This window comes from Zootermopsis nevadensis, unplaced genomic scaffold (assembly GCF_977971745.1).
Source record: "Zootermopsis nevadensis isolate Lab colony 2312 unplaced genomic scaffold, Znev_1.0 Znev_ptg000020l, whole genome shotgun sequence".
NCBI classification, from domain to species: Eukaryota; Metazoa; Arthropoda; class Insecta; order Blattodea; family Termopsidae; genus Zootermopsis; species Zootermopsis nevadensis.
The window spans coordinates 15,248,128-15,260,139 of NW_028259152.1; the positions used below are offsets into that span (position 1 = coordinate 15,248,128).

The 12,012-nt window shown below is 40.6% G+C and overlaps 1 protein-coding gene across 2 annotated transcripts in view; it reads right to left on the reverse strand.

Annotated features, from left to right (window-relative positions):
* The window catches only part of LOC110835845 (uncharacterized), a 171,399-nt gene that overhangs the window by 51,829 nt on the left and 107,558 nt on the right, over positions 1–12,012 (reverse strand). The gene's annotated exons all lie outside the window — the stretch shown is intronic.

Below are 12,012 nucleotides of genomic sequence, written 5' to 3' on the forward strand. Positions count from 1 at the left end.
TGAGACAGGCAGAGACCGTGTCTTGCACAGACCGCTTGGGTCAGTCTGAGAAGACAGCGTGTCTGTCTTAATCCGCATTTGCTACAGACCGGTTCTGGTGTGTACAGGTGAGTACAATTTTGACAAAAATTTTCAAATTTTTCAAAATTATCGAAAAATCAAAAAATGCAGGAAATTGTCTGATTCTTGCAGAAAAACGAAAATTTTCGAAAAAACTGAAAAAAATTAAATTCAAAATTTTTCAAACACTGCGTTTTGTGCGCGATTTGGACGATTTCCAGCATATTTCGTTTTTTGGAAACTTTAAAAATTTCGAAATTTTTCACATGTCCCATCCTGCCACTTTCACAAACAATTCCACGCTGGACGTCGTCTTTGAAGAGCATCGTCTCCGACGCACTCGGTTACAGCGTGACCCGGCCTATGTAAGAGCCTGTCTCCAACGGGCCGTCTGTACACAGACCCCTTACAGCAAAAGCCGGGCGTGGTATAGACCGAGCCCGTTGGCAGACGTGTGGCTCAGAAAACGTGACATAGAGACGGAGTCTTACATTGACTGAGACAGGCAGAGACCGTGTCTTGCACAGACCGCTTGGGTCAGTCTGAGAAGACAGCGTGTCTGTCTTAATCCGCATTTGCTACAGACCGGTTCTGGTGTGTACAGGTGAGTACAATTTTGACAAAAATTTTCAAATTTTTCAAAATTATCGAAAAATCAAAAAATGCAGGAAATTGTCTGATTCGCGCAGAAAAACGAAAATTTTCGAAAAAACTGAAAAAAAATTAAATTCAAAATTTTTCAAACATTTTGCGTTTTGTGCGCGATTTGGACAATTTCCAGCATATTTCGATTTCTTTCGAAATTTTCAAAATTTCGAAATTTTTTCACATGTGCCCATCTTCCCACTGTTACAAACAGTGCCCCGCTGCACGTCGTCTTTGACGCGAACCGTCTCCGACGCACTCTGTGACAGCGAGACCCGGCCTATGTAAGAGCCTGTCTCTAACGGGCCGTCTATACACAGACCCCTTACAGCAAAAGCCGGGCGTGGTATAGACCGAGCCCATTAGCGCACGTGGTGCAGAAAACGTGACACAGAGACGGAGTCCTACAGAGACCGGAACAGGCAGAGACCGTTTCTAGCACAGAGCGCTTGAGTCATAGTTGAGAAGACAGCGTGTCTGTCTGAATCCGCATTTGCTACATACCGGTTCTGATGTGTATCAGGTGGGTACAATTTTGACAAAAATTTTCAAATTTTTCAAAATTATCGAAAAACCAAAAAATGCAGGAAATTGTCTGATTCGCGCACAAAATCGAAAATTTTCGAAAAAATTGATAAAAATTTTGAAGTCAAAATTTTTCAAAACTTTTGAGTTTTGTGCGCTTTTTGGACAATTTCCAGCATATTTCGTTTTTTTGGAAATTTTCAAAATTTCGAAATTCTTCACATGTCCCCATCCTGCCACTTTCACAAACAGTTCCACGCTGGACGTCGTCTTTGAAGAGCATCGTCTCCGACGCACTCGGTTACAGCGAGACCCGGCCTATGTAAGAGCCTGTCTCCAACGGGCCGTCTATACACAGACCCCTTACAGCAAAAGCCGGGCGTGGTATAGACCGAGCCCGTTGGCGGACGTGTGGCTCAGAAAACGTGACACAGAGACGGAGTCTTACATTGACTGAGACAGGCAGAGACCGTGTCTTGCACAGACCGCTTGGGTCAGTCTGAGAAGACAGCGTGTCTGTCTTAATCCGCATTTGCTACAGACCGGTTCTGGTGTGTACAGGTGAGTACAATTTTGACAAAAATTTTCAAATTTTTCAAAATTATCGAAAAATAAAAAAATGCAGGAAATTGTCTGATTCGCGCAGAAAAACGAAAATTTTCGAAAAAACTGAAAAAAAATTAAATTCAAAAATTTTCAAAAATTTTGCGTTTTGTGCGCGATTTGGACAATTTCCAGCATATTTCGATTTTTTTGGAAATTTTCAAAATTTCGAAATTTTTTCACATGTGCCCATCTTCCCACTGTTACAAACAGTGCCCAGCTGGTCGTCGTCTTTGACGCGCACCGTCTCCGACGCACTCGGTGACAGCGAGACCCGGCCTATGTAAGAGCCTGTCTCCAACGGGCCGTCTATACACAGACTCCTTACAGCAAAAGCCGGGCGTGGTATAGACCGAGCCCGTTGGCGGACGTGTGGCTCAGAAAACGTGACACAGAGACGGAGTCTTACATTGACTGAGACAGGCAGAGACCGTGTCTTGCACAGACCGCTTGAGTCAGTCTGAGAAGACAGCGTGTGTCTGAATCCGCATTTGCTACATACCGGTTCTGATGTGTATCAGTTGGGTACAATTTTGACAAAAAAATTTAAAATCATCGAGAAATCAAAAAATGCAGGAAATTGTCTGATTCGCGCACAAAACCGAAAATTTTCGAAAAAATTGATAAAAATTTTGAAGGCAATTTTTTTTAAACTTTTTGAGTTTTGTGCGCTTTTTGGACAATTTCCAGCATATTTCGATTTTTTGGAAATTTTGAAATTTTTTCAAATATGACCTTATCCTACCACTGCCACAAACGTTCTCCAGCTGGACGTCGGCTTTTACGCGCACCGCCTCCGACGCACTCGGTGTCAGAGAGACCCGGTCTATGTAAGAGCCTGTCTCCAACGGGCCGTCTATACTCAGACCCGTTACAGGAAAAGACGGGTGTGGCATAGACCGAGTCCGGCATCGGGCGTGTGGCGCAGAAAACGTGACACAGAGACGGAGTCTTAGAGAGACCGGGACAGGCAGAGACCGTTTCTAGCACAGAGCGCTTGAGTCATAGTTTGAAAAGACAGCGTGTCTGTCTGAAACCGGGTTTGCTAGAAACCGGTTCTGGTGTGGAACAGGTGGGTACATTTTCAAGGAAAAAAATCATTTTTTAAAAATTGTCGAAAAATAAAAATTGCAGGAAATTTTCTGATTGGCGTGAAAGACCAAAATTGTTCGAAAATTTTGAAAAATTGATGTTAAAATTTTTCAAAATTCTTAAGTTTTGTTCGCTTTGTAGGCAATTTACAACATTTTTAGATTTTTCGAAAATTTTGAAGAATTTGAAATTTTTTTTGAAAACTATCCCAACACTACCCCATCCGGAACCGGTTTCTTCCGGACCTGGTCTTAGCCAGACTCCGTCTCTCTTTAGCCGGTCTCTGACGGACTCGTCCTGTACCTCACCGCTGAATGTCGGACTCGGTGTCAGACTAATTCCGTCTCTGGAAGCCTCTGTCCCTGCCTCACCCGATTTCTGACGGCCTCGGTCTATACCTCACCAGTCTCTGCCGGACCCGGACATTGCACAGATGTCCCGTCACACACCGGGTCATTCAAAGACCGAGTCATGCAGGTACAGAATCCGGCAGAGAAATTTTTTAGCAAAGACCGTGTTCGGCGGAGGCCGGTTCTGGCATATCGGGTGAGGAGAATTTAAAAAATATCAATTTTTTCAAAATTTTCTAATTAAAAAATGCTTCAAATTGTCCAAAGAGCGCAAAAACTGAAATTTCAAGAAAAATTTCAACTTCTAAAATTTTTAAAAATACTTCGAAATTTTTTTGGTTTTGTTCGTTTTATAAAATTTCCAACATATTCTGATGTTTCGATAATTTCGCAGAATTTGAAGAAAAAAAATTCAAAATTTTCCCTTCACGATCCGTTCCAGGACCGGTCTCTTTCAGATCCGGTCTCTGCACACCGGACTCGGTGTCTGTGTCACCCGGTCTCTGACGGACTCGGTCTTTCCTAACCCGGTCTTTGTAGAGACGTACCGTCAAAGATCGGGTATTTCGTAGACCGGTTTACTTCTAACGAACAACCCTGACACATTATTTCAACAGATACAGCTTACAAACTATTACTCAGATTTATGTACATTTTTGGTCCCTAAATTCTATAAGCAGGAAAATACAATAAAGCTGATGGAAGGATAGAAGATAAGGACGCAAGCAGGAGCTAAGCTCCTAGATCCTCGATAATGTTCAAAATGTTTAGATCTTATATATTTATTAATTATTCGCCTTGAAGATCGCTGTATTCTGTGTTTCTACGTCCATCATCAAGGCGATAAGTCGTCACCCTGATGACTGAGGTACCAAGAACCTCTGGAACGTTGGTAAACTTTTACCAGACTACACGGCCTAAGAACCCACAAACCAGCCTCTTAGTGCTAACCAATGTTGTCATGTTCAGGTTAATTATTTTAGATACCATAGTTACTTTTCTTAACATCACTGACATTCTTACTGACGTCACCGGATCGAGTAACAATTATAAAATAAAAATAAATAGTAAACTTAAATTATTATTTATTCCTTTTCGGCATTCTCTAACATCTGGCAAATTTCCGATCACATGCTATTTTTGTCATGCTATGCATGTATTTGCTAACGTGTAACATTGTCTTCAACGTGAGCCTAGGTCTCTCAAAACGTGTCGTCATTGAAGTCTAAAAGTTTCAGGGTTCAACATTGCAAAAGCATGACTCACTTCATCAGACCAGCTCAGCAGATATTAAAGCCTTTGATTTAATCATAAACGCAAAGTACAGAATAGTTAGCACATTTTTCGCACTTATTAGCACCAAATATTGATTACCCGTAGACGTTGAGAATAATAATGTCGTGGCCTGTTTTAACTAACCGCCAGGGTAATTATATGTGACAGCTTTCGTCGTTATAGCCGATAATCTTCAAGCCACGGTGGTCTAGCGGTTAGAACGCTGACCTTGTAATACTGGGGTCTCGGGTTCGATTCCCGGGGGTGCCCGAATTTATAACTTGTGTTGGGCAAGGCCGTGGTCTAGGCAACACTGAGTTTTCCTCCGGGGGCTTCCCCGGTTTCTCCGTGGCATCCCAACAATTACTCCACTCACACACAGAAGAAGGCAATGGCAAACCACTTCTGGATCATCTGCCAAGAATGTATATGAACAGGTCCCAGTCCGAGAAAAGGATGGAAGGATCCTGTTCATATGGACCTGTCGTCAGACAGAACACTAAATAATACGTCGATAATCAAGCAAGAATGTTAATCACTACCACGACGTTTCGTGGGATAAAAATAAACTGTGTTGCAATCGCTGGAATTCTACAGACGCCCGGCCTCCAGACGCTACACAAAGAACGTAGTGCGCTCTTACGGCATTATCATCAACACTGTATCGACAGGACGTACTCTAGAGCTAACGCCTCCTTCATCAAGCGACTGGATATACCAGCCATTAAAGAGACAGGAAATTAAAATCCGTTCTGGTGACAATTGCGTGTGAGTGGAAATAGAACGACGTCTTTTTTTAGCCTGAAGCAGCACTGAGGATGGATTTCGACGAATAACTTCCATTTTCTCTATTGAGTTCCTGAAAATGTCGTCAAACGTGACACTACAATTTTCTTAAAATGTCACAACTGAGTCTTGCTTTACTTAACGACTCTTTTACAACTGCATAAAACGTCGAATAAACGAATTTTTAATAACGAATCTGGAAGGAATCGGGCATGTATCAATATCCAACCCCCCCAAAAAAACTTTCAGAATGACTTTATTTCGCATTATCCTAGTTACGAATTCCCGTTTATCACAAAACTGAGTCGTTCAGAGTGATTAGAATATTCCGTCTACCAGAACAGCCTCTACGAGGTGCGATCGGAAAGTTTCAAGACTGTGTCAATAGAGGGCGAACCGGATGTAGTACGAGCTTCTGCCGCTAGGGGGTGCGGCCTACATTCATAGTGAATCAGTGCCAGCCGGCATCATCGAATTAGCATTTGTTTCTTAGTTACGGGCGTTTTGGTAGTGCATTACACCGACCCTCCTGCGATTTCGGAATGGCGTGTGCATCAAATTTTGCCAAAGACTCGCCAAAACGGCTACGGAAACCTATGAAATGCTAAAGCAAGCATTTGGGGAGTCCGCAATGGGTCGTGCACAAACTTTTGTGTGGCATTCACGTTTTAAAAATGGCCGAACCTCTGTCGATGATGACGAGCGTTCTGGACGACCATCTTCGAGCACAACGCCCGAAAATGTTACGAAGATTCGGCAGGCCATTCACGAAGATCGACGTCGTACCATCAACGACTTGTGCGACATTGTTGGGATAGGCTATGGGACCTGTCAGCTGATTCTAAAGGAAGAACTCCACATCCGACGCATCATGACAACGCGCCAGCGCACACCGCCCTCAAAGTTCGGCAGTTTTTGGCCTCAAACACCATGGCCGTCATCCCGCACCCTCCTTAGCTCCGTGAGACTTCTTCCTCTTCCCAAAGATGAAAATTCAGCTAAAGGGAAGGAGATTTGAGACGATAGAAGAGATTCAGGCAGAATCGCAGATGGTGATTGACAGGCTGACAAAGAAAGATTTCCAGGGATGCTTCCAGGCTTGGCAGCGGCGCTGAGATCGTTGTGTTCACTCCCAGGGGAACTACTTCGAGGGTGATGGATGAATTTAATACCTGAGATAAGTGTACGGGTTTTTATACGCGCAGTCTGGAAACCTTTCGATCGCACCTCGTATTTTCAATGTATCGTCCTCGTCAGCTAATTATGTAGAGCGTAATGATTGAAAAGCGAAAAGTCAATTTGAATATGTCTGAAATGACGTAGGCTAAGTTAAGTTACAAAACATTTTCATATACTAACACCTTCCAATCGCACTGGTTGTCAAATTACTTACACAAACGTATTTCGTCCACAGGCCATAATTATCGTCTTCTGTCAACGCATCACCAAACAATCTAAAGACTTAGATACGTTGAAATCTCACCGTATATCAAGTTTAAATAAACGTATTATTTAGCATGTTATAACTTATTAAATTACCAAAAGCTGTCAATTTAGAACGCTGCACTATATTTTATTACGTCACTCGTGTTCACTCACTATTTTACTTAGGTATTGCAATTCAATGTTAAACTACATCACTGCTGCTTTAAGTCACATCATTTTCAGTTGGGTCTGTTGGAATTTACGTTCATTGTAGCAAAATCTGATCAATCTTATCCAGGAATATCAAATATATGTTATTAATTTCTCCATAATTATTAATTAGTTCGTACCTGTGCTGACTGAGGTCACCCACGGACGACCGAGAGGAGGCTGACGTTCAGGAGACCAGCCGAGGCCGTCATAGAAAAGACAACCAAGTTATCGCAAAGATTGGTCTATCTATTTGGCTACCCTGACCGAGGTTTTCCGTTATTTTCCTCAGTTGTAAGGCAAATGGCAGAGTGTACGTACCAGAGACCATGAAGGAAAACGATAGAAAACAATTCAGCGTCAAAATCCCAGAGAACCACCCAACCAAAATTATTCTCACAAAGGACAAATTGCTTGACGGGATAATCTAAACCAGTGGAATTTATTTTGTCATTCTTAGTTGGTTAACCATTTTAATAATACTAGAGCAGAGCGCTCCTTTCGGAGCTCCTCGGGGGGTTGGTTGCGTTTTAAAATCTTGTGTAAGAAACTAAACCAAACCCTCCGAATGGGGGATTAAAACACTTGACTTCGGCATTGTTGTGTTGGTACAACAGTGTTGTTGTGTTGGTATACGCAACAATGCCGAGTAAACAAATGTTTGTTTGATGACGTGTTCTATTGTAACCAACCAATTTGATTGTTGTGTTCTATTATAACCAACCAATTTGTAGCCATTTGTTTACTCGTCATTGTTGTGTTCTATTATAACGAACCAATTTGATTGTTGTGTTCTATTATAACCAACCAATTTGATTGTTGTGTTCTATTATAACCAACCAATTTGTAGCCATTTGTTTACTCGCCATTGTTGTGTTCTATTATAACCAACCAATTTGATTGTTGTGTTCTATTATAACCAACCAATTTGTAGCCATTTGTTTACTCGCCATTGTTGTGTTCTATTATAACCAACCAGTTTGATTGTTGTGTTCTATTATAACCAACCAATTTGTAGCCATTTGTTTACTCGCCATTGTTGTGTTCTATTATAAACAACCAATTTGATTGTTGTGTTCTATTATAATATATAAAATATTGGTACAACAATATATAGAGATAGATATTCACCAAGTTTCGAGGTGACTGAGCCAGAAAGCGTGCTATTATCGGTAAAGAAAGCCATCGCCTTTGATACAAACACAATCACCGTCCATGAACGCGGATTGTCGAGACTACAGACATCCTGAGCTAACAATTCGACCAACAAATACAATAACCAAGTAAAGCGACGTAATTGCACGACAAATATTTCCACAGTTAACCACAAATGACGTTAAGGACGTCTAAAACGATTAAATGACGTCTTGTTTCATCGTGTCAGCACGAATTTGTGGGAAAAGCATTTTTAGTCGAAGACCTCATACGAACGAGAAGACTTCGTTGCCATGCAGATATGTGGGTTTTCGAATTATTTAACCCAGTATTACCTCCGCATCTCTCTTCAGCCAATATAAATCAAGATAATGAAATCAAAACAAAGAACAAATTACCCGTTGTGGGCGTGGAGAATGTAGAGTGGGGCCCCAGGTTTTTTACACGTGCCGGCAGAGAAAAAATTCCCTCGATACCGAAAACTGACAGGAATTTAATATTACGCTTTACAGCAGCTTTAAAGGGTTAAAAAAAAATTTTAATTACGTGTCATTTAGGACAGCGATGTTTCAGGACTTTAATATGAGTCAAAATATTCATTGAAAATATGTCTGAAAAACCTTCTGTTGGAATACACAGAGGATAAATGTTGAACAGCATGTTATTTTATAAATCTGGTTCAGTCAGTAGGATGCGCGAAGTTGTTCAACGTGTGGGCCACAAACACAACAGACCGTCTCACTCAGGGATGGCCAACCCAAATGATCTTTCGGGCCACTTTGGAAATGCATCATAACTCCGCGGGCCACATATAAAATTATATATCCCCATATTAGATTTAGATACACTATAGACATTTTTTTGGAGTGAAAAATTGAAACATAATGAGTTATTATTATTGTGTTTACTATTATTCTTACATGTAAACATAGATAATATTATAAAATAAATATATTTTGTAAAACTGTGATGAATCTCGCGGGCCGGAAAAATGTTCAAGGCGGGCCACATGCGGCCCGCGGGCCGCGGGTTGGCCACCCCTGGTCTCACTGATCCCTGTATCTTAAAAAAAACTCAGTGGTACTTGGTGTCTGCGATTTCTCTGTAGACGTTCACCTCAACTGTCGAAATATATTTTCTTAAGCACAGGATGACGGGTGTCCATTTATCATGATGGTACTCCAGCACAGTCAAGTCTGTAAGGGAGTGGTTAGTCATGCATTACCCTGGATGTTGGATCGGTCGTGGTCCCAAAGTTCCTGCGTTGTGGTTCCATAAAAAGAGCGGTTTACGCCAACAAAAATGACACGAGACAGCAACTTCGACATCGCATACAGGATTGATTAAACGAGTTTCCTACCATACCTAGGGTGTTCGAGCACTTCCGAGCCTCGTTTCGACATCGTGGTGACGTATGTCTTAGATGACCATGGAGGAGAATATCGGCCATTTGTTGCAAAATATGTAACAATTAAATCCTAAGATAGTGTAATTGCGTCATATTATGAATATTATATCAATTAATTATTTTAATCCGTCTGATCACAATATAATTTTATTTAAAATTTCTTATAATTAAGATAATAAAATATCATTCATGTTCCTTATCGATTGATCGATGATGGTTTTATAAAAACTGAAACATGTTGTGTAAATGTTCCGAAATGTAAATCGATCAATCGATAAGGAACATGAATGATATTTTATTATATTAATTATAAGAAATTTTAAATAAAATTATATTGTGATCAGACGGATTAAAATAAATAATTGAAGTAAATCCTAACTCAATTGAGCGTTATTAATTTCGGAGATGCTGAACAATTTCGTTTGTAACTTTTTACAGAAGCAATTCATGACATAAATTCGTTGGACGTTTGACTCATATTGACAACTTGAAGCTTTCGTATCATTTATTGTACGTCCTTTGGAAACACCCTATAGCCATATTGAAATTATTCTGTTCGTCCAGGTAGCTTGTCTGTTTTGCATATTTCTGGCTGTTTTTTTTCCAGTTTTGATCTGCCGCGTCAACTGGTTACCGTAGTAAACCGACGTTTCGGGAAAAAAACTCTGTCCCCATGATCAGGGCAACTTCCGAGGTATCCAGTCACATCAGAACCCTGATGATGGGGACAGAGTTGGTTCCCGAAACGTCGGTTTACTACAGTAACCAGTTGACGCGGCTGTTCTCCCGAGAAGATTTTATTGATAATGAGAATCATTTACGTACTTCCGTTCATGAGACCTCTTTATCTCATTATTACGTCCTAAAGCTCCTAAATCATTAATGACACCTGTAAAATTCTGTAAGGTATTAAAATTGCAAATTAACGAGACCGCTAATACGGAAATATGCACTCGAAAATAGTCTCGGTATTTGTGTGAACATAAATTTTTGCGATAAGACTTAAGAAAGTTGTCTCGAGTTAACACTGTCGAGCGTTAACACATAAGATTCTGTTCCATCGCGTCATATGAGAGACTACGAAAGAGTAAACACTCTTTTTTCAATATTTTATCAGCATTCAGTGAACTTTTATACTATCTGCATGTGAATATGTTAATTCAGTCCTGAGATTTCGAAGTTTTTCTTTTCAAAACAGTCCTAGAAGATATCTAGATGGACCGCGCTAGAAAACTGTGTCCAGGAACTTTCAATCTTAAAACAACATGAATAACTCAATTGAACACTTATAGCGTTCGTGCAACGGCAACAGAATTTGGGCTTAAAAGTGTCTGATATCTCGCGTCAACATGAAGAGTGTAGGATGAAATTCTGTTCATGTAAGTTTTCAACAGCAATGCGATCGAATGCAATTATTCACACCGATTTTACGGAATAGAATATAATCACGAATATACTATATATGACTCAGACAACGAAAGAAAATGTTCTTCATCTTCAGAGATTATAAGAATGTACAATTTGTATGTCCTTGTCTGTTCATCAAGACAATTAAAAACTTCGTCTCATTTAAAATCATTACTTCTGGTCAAAAAATGTATTTCTTGATGTAATATGTGGAACCAGTTATTGATTGTGCTTACGTATTTTTCTGCAATACGTAAGTGGTGAGAGGATAACATTAAGATGGACTTTAGGGAGAGAGGAATCGACGAAGCGAATTGGATAATATTCACGTCAAAGTTTTAGAGAAATTATATAAATTGCTAGTAGAGTTCAGCATCATGACAGAGGTGGAAATTTGGGGACCGGAAGATGTTTAGAAGGAAACGGAAATTCCACGAGTTGTTTCGTAAACGAGTAATGTGAATGGGTGTGTAAGAAGACTACAAAGAACAAATAACAAAGAAAAAGTTGTACTGACAGGCCTTACATATCGGCAAAGATTTTAAGAAGTTGATAAAACTTTCCGATCGCACCTCGTATCCTTGATGAAGGCCAAGACGACTTTCAAGACGTCGGTTTTATTGCGACCTGACTCGGCAGATTGCTCGTGAAGACTTCAATGGATTGAAGAGTAATTGGGAATCATCCACCCAGGACTGTTTGGGGTGTACGAACCAGGGAATGTGTCCTATGAAACAAGACTGAAGCCAGATGCTGACACGTCAGAAAATTGTAACCTGAAGAGCAGAGCTTGTAGACAAAAGATTCAATAGTAGCGAGCCAGAAAGTCGGATTACATTTAAGAAAATATAAAGAGAAACGAAAAAGGTCAGAGATGAAAAGTGGGGAGGGGTTAAATCATAAATTAGGGGGTACCAAAGATGAGGCATAGGCCACTTCTGGCGTATTTCATCCTGAATACTAGTGAGCAAGGGGGCCGATGTTCCACTCTTGGGAGCAGATGTGAGACCTCTTGGAAGGCGCTGGTCAGTTCCTCGACGGTCCTATCGTTTGCCTTCTCATTTACCACGA